This window comes from Erythrolamprus reginae, chromosome 3 (genome assembly GCF_031021105.1).
Source record: "Erythrolamprus reginae isolate rEryReg1 chromosome 3, rEryReg1.hap1, whole genome shotgun sequence".
In the NCBI taxonomy this organism is placed as follows: domain Eukaryota; kingdom Metazoa; phylum Chordata; class Lepidosauria; order Squamata; family Dipsadidae; genus Erythrolamprus; species Erythrolamprus reginae.
This window is the reverse complement of record NC_091952.1, coordinates 176,877,769-176,899,245: the sequence shown is the minus strand read 5'-3', so window position 1 is coordinate 176,899,245 and position 21,477 is coordinate 176,877,769. Positions and strand designations below refer to the sequence as shown.

Below are 21,477 nucleotides of genomic sequence, written 5' to 3'. Positions count from 1 at the left end.
AAGTAAATAAGTAAACAAACAAACAAACAAACAAACAAACAAACAAACAGGGAAGGGATGGGATGGGATATTTTCATGAGTGGCTATAGGAGAATGGAGAAACCCCAAATATATTCACTTGCTTTCTGCCTCATTGCTGTTCTTCCCACCTCGTTCATCTCACCTGAATTTTTAAATGCTCCATGCAGGAGACAACTTGTCTTTCTTTTATGATGTGTACATATGCACAAAATACAACTTTAGCCTAACTAACTCTGAATTAACAAATTGAGTTCTTCACTACTCATGGTGCAGATGGTATCTCTATGTATATATGTTTGTATCTATAAGAGGTTTGTCCATCTGCTTATGCATAAGCCTTACTGGGCAGTGTTGGAATTAATAAAGAAATTTAGGATTATGATGGTCAGTGTCAATACACATGCTGTTCAGGGGTGGTTCTAATTTACCTCACTGCCAGTTCGCTTCCTCTTATGCTGCGTGGGCACACCTTATTGAGGTACGCATGCTCAATGTTGAAATATCTGGGGGGAAAAGGCAAGAACAAGATGTAGACCACATGCAGAGTGCTGAAAACTCAGCTTCTGCACATGCTCAGAAGAAAAAAAAAATTAAAATAAATTTTAAAAGATGGTAGGACCCAAGGACCAGCACTGACTGAACTGGGTCTGTGATGTCATTGTGATGTCACAGTTGAACTGGTCCGAACTGGGAGGAACCCACCCCTGATGCTATTCAAATGTCTTTGGAATTGGTCCTCCTGTAGTGTAGGACAATTGTGTACGTGACAATTGTGTTTGCAAAGAGAGGCAACTGGAAGAAAATGGATACATAAGTGGCTTCAGCCAGGCATTTTTAGCCAAAATTATCCAAGCCATCAATATCCATCCTCAATATATGAACATTACTTTGCTTTCTTTTTTATTAATTCTAATTAAATTTTATGTAATAGGAACATTTTCCAGATATGGATCATTGGCTACAAACTAGTACAATTTCAAATGGTACAGAAGATGTGAAAAAAGAACAAGCAATATCATTTCTATTGCTGCTGGTGTTGTGACTTACGCTTACAGGTTTTGAGAATTAAAATTAAATTTGTCTGATTTCCCATTAGGAAAAAAAAATTGTTCATGCAGAACTTATGAATTTCTGGATAGAGCTCTTAAAAGAATGTCCTGAAACTGCCATTCAGGCATTGAAAAATCATTTATACCAGCACATTTTTTTTTTACATGCAGTAACAAAATAAATATAGAAATAAGCTGAACATAGGAGAGAACTTCTATTGACATAACATCAATTGTTCCAAATATTGGATTTTTATCCAAGGAAAAGTTATCCCATTCCAGTAATTGAACATTGATTTGTTTGGTTAAAACATTAATCTCCTAAGTAATTATAAAATCAAAATGAATTTTTCCTACAATAGAAAGGTTAATTTTGCATTTGCAATAAAAAGTTTACTTTTTTATTTTTGAAGGGTTCTTTGAAGAAGATGATGATGATGATTTAACTAACACATTTGAATGAATTTGAAAATTACTAAGCTCGATAACTATGAAGAGAGAAACAAGTTAAGTTTCATAAAAGGTTTTGTTTTATGTAGTTTTGTCTGTAATAGCTACCGGTACTTGGTCTCAAATCTAACAGTTACCCTGTGGTAAGATGGGTGGCCAATAAATTTAATCAATAAAAACAATTAATAATTTTGCCAATGGAATTTGAGGCTTACCTTCTGATTCTTATTTATTTCAGTGGCACTAAGATGTACATAACTTACCAATATGACCCAACTATATGCCATCTGAAAATCTGGAAAGTGTTTGCCATTAAAAAAAAATAGTCTAGTGTTTTTTGCATGTCAATGAATCATACTTGAAAATATTTGACCACATCAATCAAGAGTACATTAAGCATTATTCAATATATTGGCTTCCACTTAGGTATTCTTTAAGTGCCCTAAAATTTGTGGAAGGAACTACTGTGTGGCTGAACTTGCTTCATCATTCTGAATCCACTTCGGTCATTTTTAGCCAAGATGGTTTGGGTGAGTGCATTTTATAATTCACCTAGGTGCAAATCCTAAGAGATCCTGAGGACTAAATGGCAGCTGAAGTTGTCAACCTTACAGATATTTCTCACCAATAAGGCTTTGATTTTTCACACAACTTTTATTCAACCGCAATGTAATCAGATCAAGAAACCTCAGAGGTTTTGCTACACAGCACACATAAGCAAAGTACTTGGGACAGAGTTCTGCAGAAATAGCTCACTCAACAGCACAATTACTGACACGAGCAGCAATATTTTGAAAGCGGTTAACAAGAGCAAGGACATATATCTGCCTTTAGGAAATTTTTCTTAGAAGACCAACTGCAAGAAAATCTAATTAGAATTTTGGGAGGTAACAGAGGGAGTGTAATGGAATGTGAGAATGATCTTGGGAGAGGAGTGGCAGGAAAGAGATGTTGCTTAGGGCAGTGTTTCCCAACCTTGACAAGTTGAAGATATCTGGACTTCAACTCCCAGAAGTCCCCAGCCAGCGAATGCTCACTGGGGACTTCTGGGAGTTGAAGTCCAGATATCTTCAAGTTGTCAAGGTTGGGAAACACTGGCTTAGGGAACAGATGAGCTAAAAGGAGAAGGCCACAACTGAATAAAGGACAGAAAAAGAAGTTTAGAATGAATCAGCTGTAACTTAATCAGGTGGTAAAAAGTGACAGCAGGAGATTTGTACTTTCAGACTTGCAAGATTCCATTAATGTAGCTTTATAATAAAGGATAATTAATTCACGGTGTCATATTTTCTGTCTACTCAACTTGGAGCAGACGGAAATGGCAGTTTACCAAACTTTGCTTTATTTGGTTTTGGTCTGAGTTCAGTGAATTCACAGTAATCATGCAATTAGTTTGCCAAATAATTCATGCTTACTGTGTCCCTGTTTGGTCCAACAGATAGGAATGACTACTTCAAAAACCTAACTGACTGTTGCTAATTGTTGATTCCACTATCATGGTGCAGCTCAGACTGTCTAAATTCTTTTGGGTGCCAAAAATTCCTTAATCTCTTTTGAACAACACCAGGTTGACATGGGCACAACTTGATTTTGGAAGTTCCTCAGCATAGTCATATGTATGTATGTATGTATGTATGTATGTATGTATGTATGTATGTATGTATGTATACAGTGGTGGGCTATAAGCCGGAACATGAGTACTTGCAGGGCCAGTGCAATTTTGCTTCTGCACCTGTGGAGGTAGCAAAATCACGCACGGAGCAGCAGGTGCCCAAGTCTATGGTGGCATACAAATAAATAAATAAATAAATAAATAAATAAATAAATAAATAAATAAATAAATAAATAAATAAATAAATAAATAAATAAATAAATAAATAAATAAATAAATAAATAAATAAATAAATAAATAAATAAATAAATAAATAAATAAACAAACAAACAAACAAACAAACAAACAAACAAACAAACAAACAAACAAACAAACAAACAAACAAACAAACAAACAAACGGTGCGCTCATGTTTTGGTGAGGTTTTTTTGCTTCCAAGCATGCTGAAACCCGTGCACACCTGTGGCTTTGTGTGCAATTTTGCTACCTCCACAGGTGCTGAAGCACATATATAGAATAGGTATTGGCCCTTTTGGATGAAAAATATATCAAATTTTATTGACAATAAATATAAAAATTGAATCCAATATTAAAATAAAAAAAATATATAAATAAATACTGTAATACCAAATCTTGAAAATATATAACATTTTATTTACATTTGCTATCAGCAAGTATAGATTCTCTTGACAGGGCTGATAAAAACGACCCATCTAGTACAGCAAAGATTTCAGCAAAGCATCTCAGTGGTGAGAGTGGTCAAAGTGCAGTACTGCAAGCTACTTCTGCTGTTCACCAGCTGCCAGCAGTTTGGCAGATCGAATTTCAGTAGGCTCAAGGTTGACTCAGCCTTCCATCCTTCCAAAATCGGTAAAATGAGGATCCAGATTATTGAGGGGAATATGCTTACTCTCTGTAAACCACTTAGAGAGGGCCGTAAAGTACTGTGAAGCAGTATATAAGTCTAAATGCTTTTCCTATTGCTATTCTGGAACCTTGCTCATGAGGAATAACAGTTATGGTTCCAGTGGCCTTTTGGTAATTCTTAAAGGACTACTTTCCTTTCGTATCAGGAAAGACTTAATGAACTCAATCTGTATAGTCTGGAGGACAGAAGGAAAAGGGGGGACATGATCGAAACATTTAAATATGTTAAAAGGGTTAAATAAGGTTCAGGAGGGAAGTGTTTTTAATAGGAAAGTGAACACAAGAACAAGGGGACACAATCTGAAGTTAGTTGGGGGAAAGATCAAAAGCAACATGAGAAAATATTATTTTACTGAAAGAATAGTAGATCCTTGGAACAAACTTCCAGCAGACGTGGTTTGTAAATCCACAGTAACTGAATTTAAACATGCCTGGGATAAACACATATCCATTGTAAGATAAAATACAGGAAATAGTATAAGGGCAGACTAGATGGACCATGAGGTCTTTTTCTGCCGTCAGTCTTCTGTGTTTCTATGTTTCTACTGCTGGCAATACAATAGATTTTGATTATACATTTTGGCTAATAGTCATTAGTACTTTGCTCTATATGAAATTGTTTATTTCTTTTTAGATACCATAAATTTAAGACTGATGGTTCCAATTTAGTCATATTTCACATATTATGACTTTGTTAAATTGAGAATACACAAAAAAAAGAACACAGGCATTATTTTGGTTTGAATCCTTTCTACCATCTGTCACTGTTGTTCCTGAGTTTGCAATTTTAATATGATTTTCACTCCTCCTCCCATTTTTTTGTATAGTATGCTCTGTGTTATAAAAACTCAAGTAAATAATTCATGTAAAAACCTCTGTAAATATTGTCAAACTGCACCATAAATGATTTCCTAAAAGGTCTCTTGGCTGAGTGTAACAGCTTTATTATTATTACTTGTTTTGTAAAACAATCCCTACCTCTTGCGCTCCACCTCCATCCTTTTTTTTTTTTTAACAGAATGGCTCAGTTGGATAAATACAATTGTTAAAAACCACTTAGGTACATTTGAATCATCATAAATAATGAAAGAATCCTTTTCAATATTACTAATTAAGCCATCTGGATGTTGAATTAGAAGTTGAGCAAATGGTGTAATCGTTCTCTCAACTGAATTGAAAGGCCAGATATTGTTGGGATATAAAATAAATGTTGCTCCAATATTGCCTGTGAGAGATGTTGGTGTTGTATCAAATTAAGGATTGGGACTACATCTGGTAGTAAACCGCATTCATATTAAACATATGTCCAACTCCTCTTTGCTGGAACACAATTAGGTTTTTGATCTTTCCCATTTGCCTATCAGAAAATTCCCTGAATTTCTGATTTAAATGACATAAAGGTGGCTGTAAAATCATGTAATAGATAAAGCAAAAAAATTATCTCAAATATATAAAATAGAAATGTTTTCTAGATGTCTATGGAGGTTCTCGGTCATCCAAGTCATGGTAGTCACAAAGGTGCTTTTTCAAGAGGCAACTGAAATAAGATCTAAGTATTGCCCACAATATCATATGCGGCAATGTCCTGTCTGTCGGCGACTACTTCAGCTTCAACCACAACAACACAAGAGCACACAACAGATTTAAACTTAATATTAATCGCTCCAAACTTGACTGTAAAAAATATTACTTCAGTAACCGAGTTGTCGAAGCGTGGAACTCATTACCAGACTCCATAGTATCATCCCCAAACCCCCAACACTTTACCCTTAGATTATCTACGGTTGACCTATCCAGATTCCTAAGAGGTTAGTAAGGGATGAGTACAAGTGCACTAGAGTGCCTTCCATCCCCTGTCCTATTGCTCTTCTATATCTCCTACACCTTTCTTCTATTCCTATATCTCTTCTTCTATTCTTTCATTGATATGTTCTATTACTATATCTTCTTTTCTATTATTTCTTAGATATATTTTACTATGAGTATCTCCTCTATAACCTTCATTATGTATTTTACTATGTGTATATAGATATATACCCACTAAAACCCTCATTGTGTATTGGACTAAATAAATAAATAAGTAAGTAAGTAAGTAAGTAAGTAAGTAAGTACGTACGTAAGTAAGTAAGTAAGTAAGTAAGTAAGTAAGTAAGTAAATAAATAAATAAATAAATAAATAAATAAAAACTGGACTTTCTGAAAAGTCTTTTATGCCTGTTAGAGTGTAGTATAAAACATATCATGTAACCAAAGTCAAGTAAAAACTGCACTGGAACAGAATATAACAGGTTTTATTAAATGTTGTATTCTAAATACAGGTTTGAAAAAGTATGATGTAGTGATTAAATATTGGAGACTTATAAGGAAGTCCTAGATCCAAGTTAGTCCTCAGCCACTGAAGTTAGATTGGATGACTCTGGGCCAATTTTTCTGTCTTTCAGCCAACCTATCACAAGGGTTTCTTATGAAGCAAAATAAGATTAAGGTATGACAAATTGTCAGAAATTCTTCTATGCAGAGTCCACATGGGCCTTTCAGCTTAACTGCAAACAGGAAACAGGAAAATCTACTCAGAACAAAACAATATAGAGTGTATACCATAGATGCAAACTTATAACCACAGCCATCTACTGGTTTTATTTATTTATTTATTATTTATTAATTGGACTTATATGTCGCCCCTCTTTGTGGACTCGGGGCTGCTTACAACATTTTAGTAAATATACAATAAGTAAAACATTCTAGGCCAATTAATAGGATAATAACTTTAATAGGATAATAACTTTAAAAAAATGCTTAAAACTAAACATTTAAAATCAGAAGGTCACACACATAATATCACACCAAATACATTCAATGACCCCAAGCCTGGCGACATAAATCTGTTTTCAAATTCTTATGGAAGGCAAGGAGGGTGGCGGCAGTGCGAATCTCTGGGAGGAGTTGATTCCAGAGGGCCGGCCCCCCCACAGAGAAAGCTCTTCCCCTAGGCCCTGCCAGCCAGCATTGTCTGGTTGACGGGACCCTGAGAAGACCAACTCTGCGGGACCTCACCGGACGCTGGGATTTGTACGGCAGAAGGTGGTCTCGGAGATAATCTGGTCCTATGCCATGTAGGGCTTTATATAGTTGGCTGTAGTTATTGCACAAAATACACTCCCACAATGTATTCCAACACAAACACACACACATACATACACACCACAATAAGCTCCTGGAGGAAAGGATACTTACAACTTTAATGAATAAAACGTTGGAAGATGAACTGCAGGAAGGGCTTTTAGGTTTTTTTCCTTTTAATATACAAACATGTTGCTTGCATCCTTACAATTTATATTAATACTGATTGGTTCCTGGTATTTTTGTACCCTATGATAATCATTAAGCGTTGTACCTCATATCTTTTATTTTATGTACACTGAGAGCATATGCACCCAAGACAAATTCCTTATATGCCCAATCACACTTGGCTAATAAAGAATTCTGTTCTGTTCTGTTCCATTCCATTCCATTCTATTCAGGGAATGAGCAAAGTAAGATTGACCACATATAAATTAAATAAAAGAACAATTGGTCTATGATGATTAGAATACTTCATTGCTAGGATTACAGTGATCCCCCGATCATTGCGAGGGTTCCGTTCCAGGACCCCCCGCAACGAGCGGGTTTTCGTGAAGTAGCGCTGCGGAAGTAAAAACACCATCTGCGCATGCGCAGATGGTGTTTTTACTTCCGCTGCAGCAGCGAGGAGCCGAAGATTGGGGTTTCCCCGCCGCCCACGCAAACTTCTCGCTGCTGCCGCGCCCGCCGTTCCAAGGTTGGGGGTCCGGGGGCTGCTAGGAAGCCCCCCATGCCGGCGGCGACGTTTTAAAGCACCCACGCGGCTTCCCAACTGAGCCCTCAAGCCAAGCGCCAAAGGCGAACTTCTGCGCTTGGCTTGAGGGCTCAGTTGGGAAGGCGTGCGGGTGTTTTAAAACGCCGCCGCCGACATGGGGGGCTCGCTAGCACCCCCCGAACCCCCAACCTGGGTTTGGGGGGGTGCTAGCAAGCCCCCCATGTCGGCGGCGACGTTTTAAAACACCCGCGCGCCTTCCCAACTGAGCCCTCAAGCCAAGCGGCAAAGGCGAACTTCTGCGCTTGGCTTGAGGGCTCAGTTGGGAATGCGCACGGGTGTTTTAAAATGTCGCCGCCGACATGGGGGGCTCGCTAGCATCCCCCCGAACCCCCAACCTGGGTTTGGGGGGGTGCTAGCGAGCCCCCCATGTTGGCGGCGACGTTTTAAAACACCCGCGCGCCTTCCCAACTGAGCCCTCAAGCCAAGCGCCAAAGGTGAACTTCTGCGCTTGGCTTGAGGGCTCAGTTGGGAAGGCGCGCGGGTGTTTTAAAACGTCGCCGCAGACATGGGGGGCTCGCTAGCACCCCCCCGAACCCCCAACCCGGGTTTGGGGGGGTGCTAGCGAGCCCCGCATGTCGGCAGCGACGTTTTAAAACACCCGTGCGCCTTCCCAACTGAGCCCTCAAGCCAAATGCCAAAGGCGAACTTCTGCGCTTGGCTTGAGGGCTCAGTTGGGAAGGTGCGCGGGTGTTTTAAAATGTCGCCGCCAACATGGGGGGCTCGCTAGCACCCCCCCGAACCCCCAACCCGGGTTTGGGGGGGTGCTAGCAAGCCCCCCATGTCGGCGGCGACATTTTAAAACACCTGCGCGCCTTCCCAACTGAGCCCTCAAGTCAAACGAACCCGGGTGGCCGGGCGAGCAGCGAGCGAATGGCGGGTGGCTGGGCGAAGGGCGGGCGAGCGGCGAACGGCGGGTGAGCGGGTGCTGGGGGGGCTTCTCGCCCTCCCGCCAGCAAGAGGGGGAAGACCCAGGGAAGCCGCCCAGCAGCTGATCTGCCCGGCGCCATCTACGCATGCGTGGCCATAGAAAAAAAGGCCGCGCATGCGCAGATAGTGTTTTGACTTCCGGGTTGAAAAATCGCAAATTAGCCTGTTCGCAATGGTCGGGAACGCAATAACTGGGGGATCACTGTATATATTTTTCCTTCCATTCCAGAAGTTCTTTCTTGCTTAAGCTGGTTTGGGACTGTAAGTAATTGCTCATCCTGATTGTGGCTAATAATACTTACTCACTTTAGGCAACTAATTTTGGAAGATGGCTTTTTAAAGAAAGCCCTGTGTGTGTGTGTGTGAGAGAGAGAGAGAGAGAGAAAGAGGGAGAGAGAGAGAGTAAATCAATAGTTTTAAGTCTCAAAAGGAAACTACAGTGATAGTGTTCTTATTTTCTGTTGAAGGAAAATGTATGTTTATGTGGCCATCTGAAATCTCCTGATGATTTCATCCAAACATAAGTAATAAGTGCTGGAAATGCAAATCTGCCATAGGTTCGTATTATCATATTTGGTGGTTATGTCCGGAAGCAGAAAAATTTTGGTCTAGGATTCAAAACTGGTTGAAAGAAATGTTAAATTATCAATTGGAAATGAAACCGGAAATGTATCTTTTGGGAATAATTAGAGGACAGCATAGCAGGAAAGATTGCTACTTGATAACACATATACTAACATCAGCAAGGTTGGTGTTTGCACGAACTTGGAAAAAGGAAAATATACCAAATGAAGAAATGGTGATTAGGAAAATGCTAGATTGCGCTAAATTAAGCAAATTAACATATGAATTACAGAATAAGCAAAATAAAGACTACTATACAGTTTGGGGAAAACTATTTAGCTGGATAGAAAAGAAAAAAGAATTGAACTAACGTTTAAAAAAAAGAAGGAATCAATGGAAACAGAATTGCAAAGTATTAAGCAAATTCATTTTGTGTTTTTTATTTTATATATATATATATAAAACTGTGTCTGTATGTTTTGTTTTGTTTGTTTATTATTAAAATAAAAAAATAAAATATAAGAGAGAGAGAGAGAGTAAAGTAAGAGTTTTAAGTCTCAAAAGGAAACTACAGTGATAGTGTTCTAGTTTTCTGTTGAAGGAGAACCTATGTTTATGTGGCCATCTGAGATCTCCTGATGATTTCCTAATGAGTCAGGGAAAAAAATGTTCCCATATGATTTCCTTGGTAAAAGCAGACAGTGTGATGATCATAATGTGTGAAGCAATGCCATATTGTTGACTTTGCAAATGTTGTGATTTATGTGGATATATATTACTTTATGTTAAATAACTTATTAACATGCATATTTCAAGCAGTCCTAGTCTGTTGTTGGATAACTCGCAAGAAGAATGATTTGTTGTGTTGCTTAGCCTTAGGGTTAGTCATGTGTCAGAAGAGAAATTACGGATTTGTCACAGTCAAAAAAAGTTTTTTTTTATAAAGTCATAAGAGTCATAATTTTTATTTCAAAGAGTTATGACTCTGTTAAAATTACTGCCTTTAAAAAATTTGGTACATACTAGCTAAACAAATCCTTTGTAATATTGTAGTGCTTTGAATCACAGCTATATTCACACTTCTAGTTTAGGCTAAAACAATGGACCAATACAACTGATGGGTAAATTCAAGTGAACACTGGACTCAGATAGCTTTCTCGCGTCTCAAATAGCAAAGTCTTTTCTGAACAGTATTATTTTGGACTATAAATAGGATATGTCTTCTTTAATAGCTTTACAAATCAAAAACAAAAATAAGGTATCTATTATTGTACAGATTAATTAACCTAGTATGTTAAAACCAATATTTAAATATAGGACAGTGATGTCGAACCTTTTTTTCCTCAGGTGCCGAAAGAGTGTGTGCACTCACTATTGTGCATGCATGAGTGCCCACACCGATAATTCAATGCCTGGGGAGGGCGAAAACAGCTTCTCTCACCCCCCCCCAGAGGCCCTGTTTTCCAACTTCTGGTGGGCCCAGTAGGCTCATGTTTCGCCCTCTCCAAGCTCCAAAGGCTTCCCTGGAGCCAGGGGAGGGTAAGAACGCCCTACCCCATGCCCCTAGAGGATCTCTGGAAGCCAAAAATGCCCCCCAAGTGCCTCTGTGTGAGCCAAAAATCAGCTGGCCAGCACATACATGCACGTTGGAGTTGAGCTAGGGCAATGGCTCATGTGCCAGCAAATATGATTCCGCGTGCCATTTGTGGCACCCGTGCCATAGGTTCACCATCACTGACACAAGCTGTTGATTGACATGGTATTTTTCTATGTTTGATGCATGTATTATGCAGCAGTAAATATATCTTGTGCCTATTGTCTAAAATAATCTAATACTTGTTATTATTTTAAATAGTGGAGTTGATTATGGAGACATATATTCACTGGTGTGCTGTTCTATAGGTTTGATTTAATACATTGACAAGAGAAAACTTTATTCTGTTTGGATTTGAGCTGTTCCCAACTGATAGGAGATTGAGTGGCCTGTCCATATAAGGGCTATAAATATAGATGAAATATGGGCTTGCATATGCTAGTCACAGGTCCTTTTGTTCTCTGCTAATTTGAATGGTAAGTAGATGAAGCTCTTAAGAGTAGAATGCGATTTTATCAGAATTCTCAATCGTATGATAGATTGTGTTAATATGAATGCCCAAGTTCTCTGAAGGTTTAAAAAAAACTACAGCTTCAAATTATGACTTGTGTGTATCTGCTCCGGGTTCTCGGAGAAGGGTGGCATACAAGGCTAAATAATAATAATAATAATAATAATAATAATAATAATAATAATAATAATAATAATAATAATAATAATAATCTGTTAATTTACCTTTCCAGATAATATACTGCAAACACTATCATATCACATCAGTTCCAAGTACAGTGGTTTTTATCCATCTGCTCATATTTTCTACTGATGGAAAACAAGTATAATATGATGCTAGCTTGAAAAAAGTTGCTGATGAAATGGGTTAGTTCGAATAGAAATAGAACCATAGGCTGGAAGGGACATTGGAGGTCTTCTAGTCCAACCTCCTGCCCAAGGGAAGATTCATTATTCTACGGCATTCTCTGATAACTTTCTATTCATTGCTTCTTGCCCTGCCTCCAAGTACTATGGAGAATAAATCAATCACCTCATCCCTGTGACAGCTCTCCAAGTATTGGAAGACAGCTATCATGTTATCCCCAAGCCTTCTCTTCATTGGATGCTACTCAGCTTTTCTTTTTAGCAACTAATGTTACAGCTACAGTATATTAGAGGGCAAAGACAAAGAGAGAAAAAGAGAGAATAGTAGGTAAGTAACTAAATAAGTAAGTAAGTAAGTAAGTAAGTAAGTAAGTAAGTAAGTAAGTAAGTAAGTAACTAAGTAAAGTTAGTAAGTTTGTTTGTTTCTCTTTACTGACAGTTAATTTGTAATAATACTTTCTGGGGTTACTTTGTAACCTTACCAGGTTGTAACCTTACCAAGTTCTGAAATCCAGCAGGTTCTGACAGGTTATGGAGAAATTTTGAGTAGTTCAGAGAACTGGCAAATACCACCTCTGGCTAGCCCCAGAGTGAGGCGGGAATGGAGATTTTGCAGTATCCTTCCCCTTGCCACACTCACCAAGCCATGCCCACCAAGCCATACCCTACCCACCAAGCCCTGCCCACAAAACCAGTAGTAACATTTTTTAATTTCACCACTGAACCTTACTAATTTATTTCTATTATTATTATTATTATTATTATTATTATTATTATTATTATTATTATTTAATCAGATTTGTATGCCGCCCCTCTCCGCAGACTCGGGGCGGCTCACAGCAACACAATACAATGTAAAACAAATCTAATATTTAAGTTAATTTTAAAAACACCACAAATTAAAACCAATCTTATTAATTACAATTCTTAAGTGTTAAATAAGGGTATTTCCAGAGGATCTATTATCCATGCAAATGGGATGAAACTAAGTTTATTGGTCTTGATATTTCTATTCCTTCCCCCCCCCTTTGTTTTCCAATTCTGAAATTCATGCAACTATGTTGCACTTTAATTAGTTAGAAATGTGGTTGTGGGCAACCACATTTGTAAGCTGCCTTACAGGTTTCTTCTTATTGCAGTTGAGCATCCTGATCTTGCAAACCATCTCTCCTTCCTCAATCTTTATCCTACACTCCACTGAAAGGCAAGATGTTTATAATAGTACTCAGCTGCTTTAAAACTCATCAAATTTGATACTCAACATATTTCGATTGAAAATTTTGTCTAATACATCATTTGTTTGATACTCAACATACAAGCTAAAACCTGTCCGTTTCAGCTGGCTTGTGACTCACTACATTATTCCTTATTTTTCTGCCGGCGTGTCTCCACCGCCCGTAATTACAGGGTGATTAGTCCAGGAAGACACACACCACACGATAAAAGGAAAACCCAAAAGTTTTTATAAACAGAAAAACAGAAACAGCTCCCTTTTTAAATGTCAAAGGGATTTTCTGGTACACACAAGGCACAGGTTAAATGCAGTCCAATTGCTCACCCAATAACTGGGAAATTGAGTCCAATTCTGAAGTACAGAGAGTCCACACACACAATCCTGAAGAGCAAAAACCATGATCTTCACAAAACAATGAATCAGATAAACTGCCATGAGGCTAAAACACCAGGTTGCACTTTTATCTGTAGCACTAATTACAGCAGCCCCACCCAACCACAGGTGGCCTCATTTTATCTTGTAATAATCCTTCAGTTGTTGTCTCCTATGCATCACTGTATGCATGCGTGGATGTGTCATTAATTCTTGTTCAGAATCCAAGGATGATAGAGTTGATTGATCTCCTCCTGGGCTGTCCGCCAAACTCCCCTCTTCCCTGTCATTCACGCTTCCGTGGTCAGAGGAGGCTTCGTCGTCAGATTCCATTGGGAGCAAAACAGGCCTGCGGCATGTAAATGTTTTCCCCACACCCACCTGCACATTCCTTGGGGCAGGAGCTGGGCCAGAGCTAACCACAACACTTATGGGGAAATATTTGTTGGTATTCAGCAGTTTTGGTACTCATCGCACTTTCCAGAACCAATTAACAATGAATACCACCGTATATGAATCCATAAATAGCACAGGTTCCTGAAAGTAATTCATTCTTGTGCACTGGAATTAAAATAAAAAAACAACAACAACTGGGACATCTGAATTTCTGTTGAATCCCTTCTGACTATGGGATTTATTGGAATGATGGTGATAAAGACAATGTCAATCAATTCTCCAAATATTCCACTCAAATCACAGGCTATTTGATATATATCTGTCATGGATGGAAGAAATATATGTATATAAAAGTAGATTTGAATTAAGTTGCCTTTTCATAGTGTGAATTATAAAAGACCACTTTTTTTTTTTTTTAAAAAAGGCCTATCATTTTAACGTCAGTGTTTGCTTCTTCCTTGATACCAGTCATAGTAAATGCCTCTTCTTGACCTCCTTGTGATTTGGCCATTTTAAAGATTTTGCATAAAGTGTTGAAATGTGCATACCACTGCACCATATAATAATGTCAGAGTAAGAAGGCTTAAAATGCATAAAATAAAATGCACGTAGGCAATTACGGAGTCTACGGAGAGGGGCGGCATACAAATCTAATAAATAAAATAAATTAAGAAAAAGTGGGTCTTAATACTAGAGCACAAATAAGAGTATGAGAAATACCTCAGAAGTGATTATGTGTATGGCTACCAGCTGGAAGCTTCACCAAGGTAGAACTTTAATTCACTTTGGCTTTTTCTCCCTGAACTAGTTATTTACCAGAGTCCCACCTGCACTGAAATATAATTGAGAACGGCCCTTGCCTATTCCATTGCTTCGTGTGCCATAGTTAACATTAAATTGCCTTTCTGAAATTGCAGCCTCACTAGCTCTAAAGCAATAAAACACCATTTTTGCTCTGCTGTTAAAGAAAAAGAAAAGAAAAAAAGGAAGGAAAGGAAAGGAAAAGAAAAGAAAAGAAAGGTGACACTATTATTGTTACTGTTTAAAAAGCAACAATGCCTGTTCTTAAGCAATGAAGCTCGACATTTTGGAAAGTAATGATGAGAAATTTTTATTTTATTTTATTTATTTATTTTGTCCACTACACAATGAGAGTTTTAGTGGGTATATATATATACACACACATAATAAAATACATGATGAAGGTTATAGAGGAGATACTCATAGTAAAATATATCTATGAAAGAATAGAAAAGAAGATATAGTAATAAAACATATCAATGAAAGAATAGAAGAACAGATATAGGAATAGAAGAAAGGTATAGGAGATAGAGGAGAGCAATAGGACAGGGGACGGAAGGCACTCTAGTACACTTGTACTCGCCCCTTACTGACCTCTTAGGTATCTGGATAGGTCAACCGTAGATAATCTAAGGGTAAAGTGTTGGGGGTTTGGGGATGACACTATGAAGTCCGGTAATGAGTTCCATGATTCGACAACTCGGTTAGAAATGTCCAAAGATATTTCACCAGAAGAGCCCTTCACTCCTCCACTCGAAACAGAATATCCTACGAAAATAGACTAACAATCCTGGGCCTAGAAAGCCTAGAACTACGGCGCCTAAAACACGATTTGAGTATTGCCCACAAGATCATATGCTGCAATGTCCTACCAGTCAATGACTACTTCAGCTTCAACCGCAATAACACAAGATCATGCAACAGATTCAAACTTAATACGAACCACGCCAAACTTGACTGTAAAAAATATGATTTCAACAATCGAGTTATCGAAGCGTGGAACTCATTACCGGATTCAATTGTGTCAACCCCTAACCCCCAACACTTCTCTCCACGATTGACCTCTCCAGGTTCCTAAGAGGCCAGTAAGGGGCGTACATAAGTGCACTGGTGTGCATTTCGCCCCCTGTCCAATTGTCTTTCCTTTCTTTCACCTATCTTATATATTCTCTTCCTTTCATATATCCTCTCCTCTAAGTTCACTTTCACCCTCTTTTATATTATCACATGTCTATTTTTCTTCCTATGTATCTCTGTATTGGACAAATGAATAAATAAAAATAAAAAAATAAAAAAATAGTGAAGTCATATTTTTTACAGTCAAGTTTGGAGCGGTTAATACTAAGTTTAAATCTGTTGTGTGCTCTTGTGTTGTTGTGGTTGAAGCTGAAGTAGTCGCCGACAGGCAGCAACAGTGTCTGTTATTCTTCCTGGAGGTAAATCTCCCACTTGGGCAGGAAGCATTGCTGTTACAGGTATATGCGTAATGTAACGCATGTGGGTCTGAGCACCATGCCAAAAACCATTGCTTCATTTGGTTGCTGAAGTTGTGTAATTAACTCTCTGACTCAGATAAATCTTTTTTCCTTTGAGTGAAAGTCATCCAGGGCCGCTCCTGGAGTCAGTGTGACTGCAAAAGGTGCCCCTCCCGTATTGCACACCTGCTACTCATCAGTTAGCAGCTGATAACATCTGTCCTGTTCTCTCTTCCCTGGAGATGGGAAGCATTTCTCTGTCACCGCATGTTCATCATGCCAAGTCAATGGACACTCCAGAAATAAACATGGTTTATTTCTTGGTTATCAGCATATTGTCTGAGACCCTTCCTGGTAGGGTGGGGAGGAAGGGCAAAAAGAAAAAAAAGAAAGAACCCCCCACCAGGCAACAGCAATCTAACTAAAACAACCTGTTGGTCTTGACTTAGCCATACCTGCAAGGCATTCTTTATTCATCCTGGCTCCTTTTCACTAGGAAACATTTCCCCAAAACATGTTTACCTGCGGTGATATTACACTTGCACTCCCAGGCACAAAATTTTCTCTATAAATAACTTCCCTTTGTATATACTTTTTGACTTTTCCCATGAGAATGAGACATGGATTTGCCCTGTAGGAAAACTCCCTTTATAAATAAGTTTTAAAATAATGTATTTCAAATGATGCAATGTTTCTAGTTCACAATACAGTTTGTTGGATTCGACTTTTACGTAGCTCCTGTCAGCCGTAAATTTTCTGGGAGCTTTTCCAAGTCATTTTCAAATGCTGTTTCTGTTTCTTTTCATAGCATTTAGTTCCTACGCGGCTGGTTCATCTTATACAGTTTTGTCAGATTTGCAGACATAATAGACATTTAGTTATCTAAAGTGTTGCCTAGAGGTGTCTTACTTTAGCTTCTTTCGTCTCCAAATATTCTATTGATCTTTCCCTGTGACTCTTGTACATTTAATTCATCTCCGAAATGAGCACATCTCATTTCTTCAAATACACTTGTCTTCCGCCCCCCCTGCCCCCCCTGCTGATAGAACTTCAGTCCAAAGGCAGCATGTAAAATTCCACCTGTCCAATTAATAGTTAAAATGCCTCTCAGCTTCTAAGTATGACTGACTGTAGCTATTTAGAAGTCTGGCTTTTTTAAAGTGACAAAGGTGGATCATCCTTTATACAGCTTTAGTTAGGAATCTATTTGATTCCTTTAAAAAATGGGCATGACCTATGAGATTAAGTTAAGAAAAAAGAGAGTGACAGCAGGCACTTACTATGCACCTTGAGTCCACATTGATGTTCCCAATCTGTGCGTCACCATTGCTATAGAAACCAAAGTAGGGATACAGTTTCAGAAAGGATTGTGAAGCGATGAACTGCAGCTCAGGTACGACTCCCCTTAAAAACATAAAACACCCACAATAAACCTTTTCATTTATCTATTCATAATTTTGTTACTGCTCCATAGCTTTATAAAAGGGCATTTTTTATGGTTGTGCTCGTGAGGCTTCTTATGGGGAACAAAATACTAATGACTAGAGTTAATGAGGTTGATTATTTAAAACACAGGTGAAACAGCGATGTGTGTAAATTCACACACCAGGCTGAAAGAGATTGATAATCACAAAGATATTTTCATGAAACAGGAATAATTGATTGAAAGTTGAAAGACTTGGTTAAGTGTTGTAGCTTTGGGGCAGATAATTCTACCTGCTCAGTGGTAGAGAAACTGCTGTATCCAGAGGCCTGCTGAGTTTATACAGGCAGGGTGGAAATAAGAAGAGAATGGCAATATATCAATCTCTGTCCTTCCTTCCTTCCTTCCTTCCTTCCTTCCTTCCTTCCTTCCGTCCTTCCTTCCTTCCTTCCTTCCTTCCTTCCTGATCTGTTGTTATTTACCATATATGTGTAAATGTGAAAACAAGAGATCTTGCAATCATCAGATTATTAAATATTCTTACTTCTTGCCTCAGTAAAAGACCATGCAGATTTGGGATTTTTAATCAAATTTAACATCGCCTTAAACTTGATGTTTTAATCCCAGCTTTTTATCTTCTGATGGCTTTGCCAGTTACCTGGAAATGTTCACGATGCTGAAACTAGGTTCAGCTGCTTTGAATTACCAACAAGCTGATGTTGCATTTGTCTAAAAATTATGAGTTAAAAATAGACAGGGATTATTTGAAGGAGAATATTGGTAGCTCAGAGTTGAAATGAGGGATCCTTGATGCTTGGTTGTTTTTTTTCCAGATATTTCATTACTCAAAGTAGGTAACATGCTCAGTGCTAGTAATAAATGGGATTGTATCAATTTATATTCCAGTGGTTTTCCCTCTCAATGTTGGTGGAAGTGGTCTTGGAAGTTGTTTGATTGGGCTAGCTTGTTTGGCAATTCAATTGTTTACTTATTGATTGTTGGTCTGATTTTAATCTTGGTGTTCATCTATGATCATCTGGGTCTTGATTGCTGGTGGGTGTTTTGGTCCTTTTGTTGCCTTTTTGGCTTTTTGATTATCTCTGTTGGTATTCTTTTGCCCAGTATGTAAATGTTGTTTATGTCTATGTGTCTATTGATGGCAAATTTATCAGAGTGCCAGGTTTCCAGGAATTCTGTTGGCTTGGTCTTAGGTGGTCACAATTTCCCAACTGAAACTATGGTTAAGCCTGTCCATATGTTGAGAAATTAAAGCATTTTTATATGTCTTCATGTCAAGAATTATTTAAAATGTTGTGATAGGCTATGCATACTGGGAGGGAATCGGGTAATATTAACAATTATTTTAAGAAGAGTTGTATTTTTAAAAGATCTATCTGGAATCATGTTTAGGATCTTGAAAGTTCTGGAAAAGGTGAAAAACTTTGCTTCCAGGATTTGGTTTAATATATATATTCTGAACTATTGCTCTTACCTATACTCCACAAGGAATGTTTAGTTCTGGAATATTATGAAAGCCGTAAAACTGTACAATAACGCTATTAAGGCTCTGATTTTGAGTAACCAACTGATACAGGTGGGAAAAGGCTGCAAGTTTTTTCTTTGCATTTTAATCTTTTCACTGGAATATCTGGAGTTTTATAAGATAAGAGTAGGAATAGAAAAATAGTGATATTTTGCTTTTTTTTTGGTCTGGTGGTTAAGTCACCAGACTAAAAAGTGAAATGAGTTCAAGTTCCATTTTAACCCGGAAAGCCACTTGAGTGATATTGGGCCAGTCACTATCTCAATCCTTATTTATTATTTATTTATTAATAAGATTTATATGCCGCCCTTCTCTGTAGACTTACAACATATAGAAAAACAATGTACAGTGGTACCTCTACTTAAGAACTTAATTTGTTCCGTGACCAGGATCTTAAGTAGAAACGTTCTCAAGTAGAAGCAATTTTTCCCATAGGAATCAATGTAAAAGCAAATAATGCATGCAAACCCTTTACGAAAGAAATAAAAGCTTGACATTTGGGTGGGAGGAGGAGGAGGAAGAAGAGGAGGAGGACAGTCACTGCTGAAGGAAGAAGGTGAGTTGAGGGGAATCAAAAAAATCCAAAACTTTAAGGCTTAAAAAAAAAGAGGGACTTTGAGGCAGCGAGGAGGAGCACACGCCTCCAATACACCCGGCGCGAGTCTGCCTCCCAAATACTGCTTCCCATACACTGGCTGCTGCTTCTGCTACCTGCTGCCTCTTCCTTCCCATGCTGAAGGGCTCCCTTCTCCTCTCACTCACTCGCTTTGTAGCCGGCGCCTTTCCTTCACTGTGGTGACTCCTCAGCTGCCCAGAGCGAAGGAAGCATTTCTTTTCTCTGGGTACTGGCAGAGGTTTATTCCCTCTCCAAGCGCCCAGAGAAAGAAAATGCTTCGTTCACTCTGGACTGCCAAAGCCTCCTTAAGCACTACCAAAAGACTCCTCTGGCAACCCAGAAAAGCCCGAGATAGTTGGGACTAAAGGGGGAATGGCAGGAAACAGGCGGGGCCTTCGTGCCGCTCTCAAATTTCCTGGGAAATTTTTCCTGGCTTGGGTTCTTAAGTAGAAAATAGTTCTTAAGAAGAGGCAAAAAAAATCTTGAACACCCAGTTCTTATCTAGAAAAGTTCTTAAGTTGAGGCGTTCTTAAGTAGAGGTACCACTGTACAACGAAATCCAATTAATTAAAGTTAAAATCTAAAAACCTAAAAAATAATTAAAATACAGACATATTCATTCGATCTTATCTTGCAAGGCTGTTAATTTTTTTGGGGGGGGGGAAGAGAACAAAGGTGCTTGCTGCCTTGAATTATTTGTAAGAGTAATAAAAGATGGAATGTAAAATAATTAAAAAATTAAAAAAGGGGAAGAATATGGAAATCACCTTGAAGGAGGAAGGAAAAGGCATTTATGTAAACTCCAAAAAGAGGACAGAATGATAAAGAAACTCAAACTACCCCACCTTAATTCTATTTGGTGTAAAATCAGGAAGAGAGTGCCAGTCTTTCAAGATTTTGTTATTGTACCCTAAATAGTCCCTATAAGTCTATTGTCTGGCCTGGGATACCACAAAGAGATGACAAATTGTCAGGAAAAAACACTGCTACCTGAGTCATGTTAAGACCTTTCCTGTATAATGATGGAAAGAAATAATGGGTACTGCAATATATCTAAAAATCATGGAATTAGGTGCTGGATCTTTTCCATAATTAAATTTCCTGACTTGGATGACATTCTATGTCAATTTTTAATATTTAACTTTTTTCCTTATATGTTTGAATTAGCATCCTGTTTAGGTGGTTTTAAAGATGGGAGGTCAGCCTCTTGAGTCAATGTTTTTAGTGTTCATATCTTCTTCCTCTATTGTCCAGTCACCTTTCTGACAAGACTTCTGAGTTATGTAAACTTTTTCATAAAGAATAGTCTTATTTTTGAAGTTCTTATCCCCTATCATGAAAGACCTTCAGGCTAGGCTGCTAATGGTCAATATATATTCATTTTCATTACTCTTGCTAACTAAACTATTAGAGCGGAGAAAAAAATCCTTTTTGGCAATCTAATGGCTAATTTACAAAATACTACAATTTTAAGTTCTAATGTCTGGTTCTGGAAAATATGCAGCAAAGTTGAATTACTTTCAGAATATGAATTAACATATAGTATTTGAAATACAACTCTTTGCACTGTAAATGCAAATTAATTTATAAAGGATACAAAGACAAAGATATATCTCTTTTTATTTATGTACTTTGAAATACATGTAAAGTGTAAAGTTATGTTTCTTTTATTCTTACATTACAATTTTCAGTTTGGTATCCCA

General features: G+C 38.1%; 1 pseudogene; it reads left to right on the top strand.

Moving 5' to 3' along the window:
• The window catches only part of LOC139165454 (uncharacterized), a 186,195-nt pseudogene that overhangs the window by 23,767 nt on the left and 140,951 nt on the right, over positions 1-21,477 (top strand).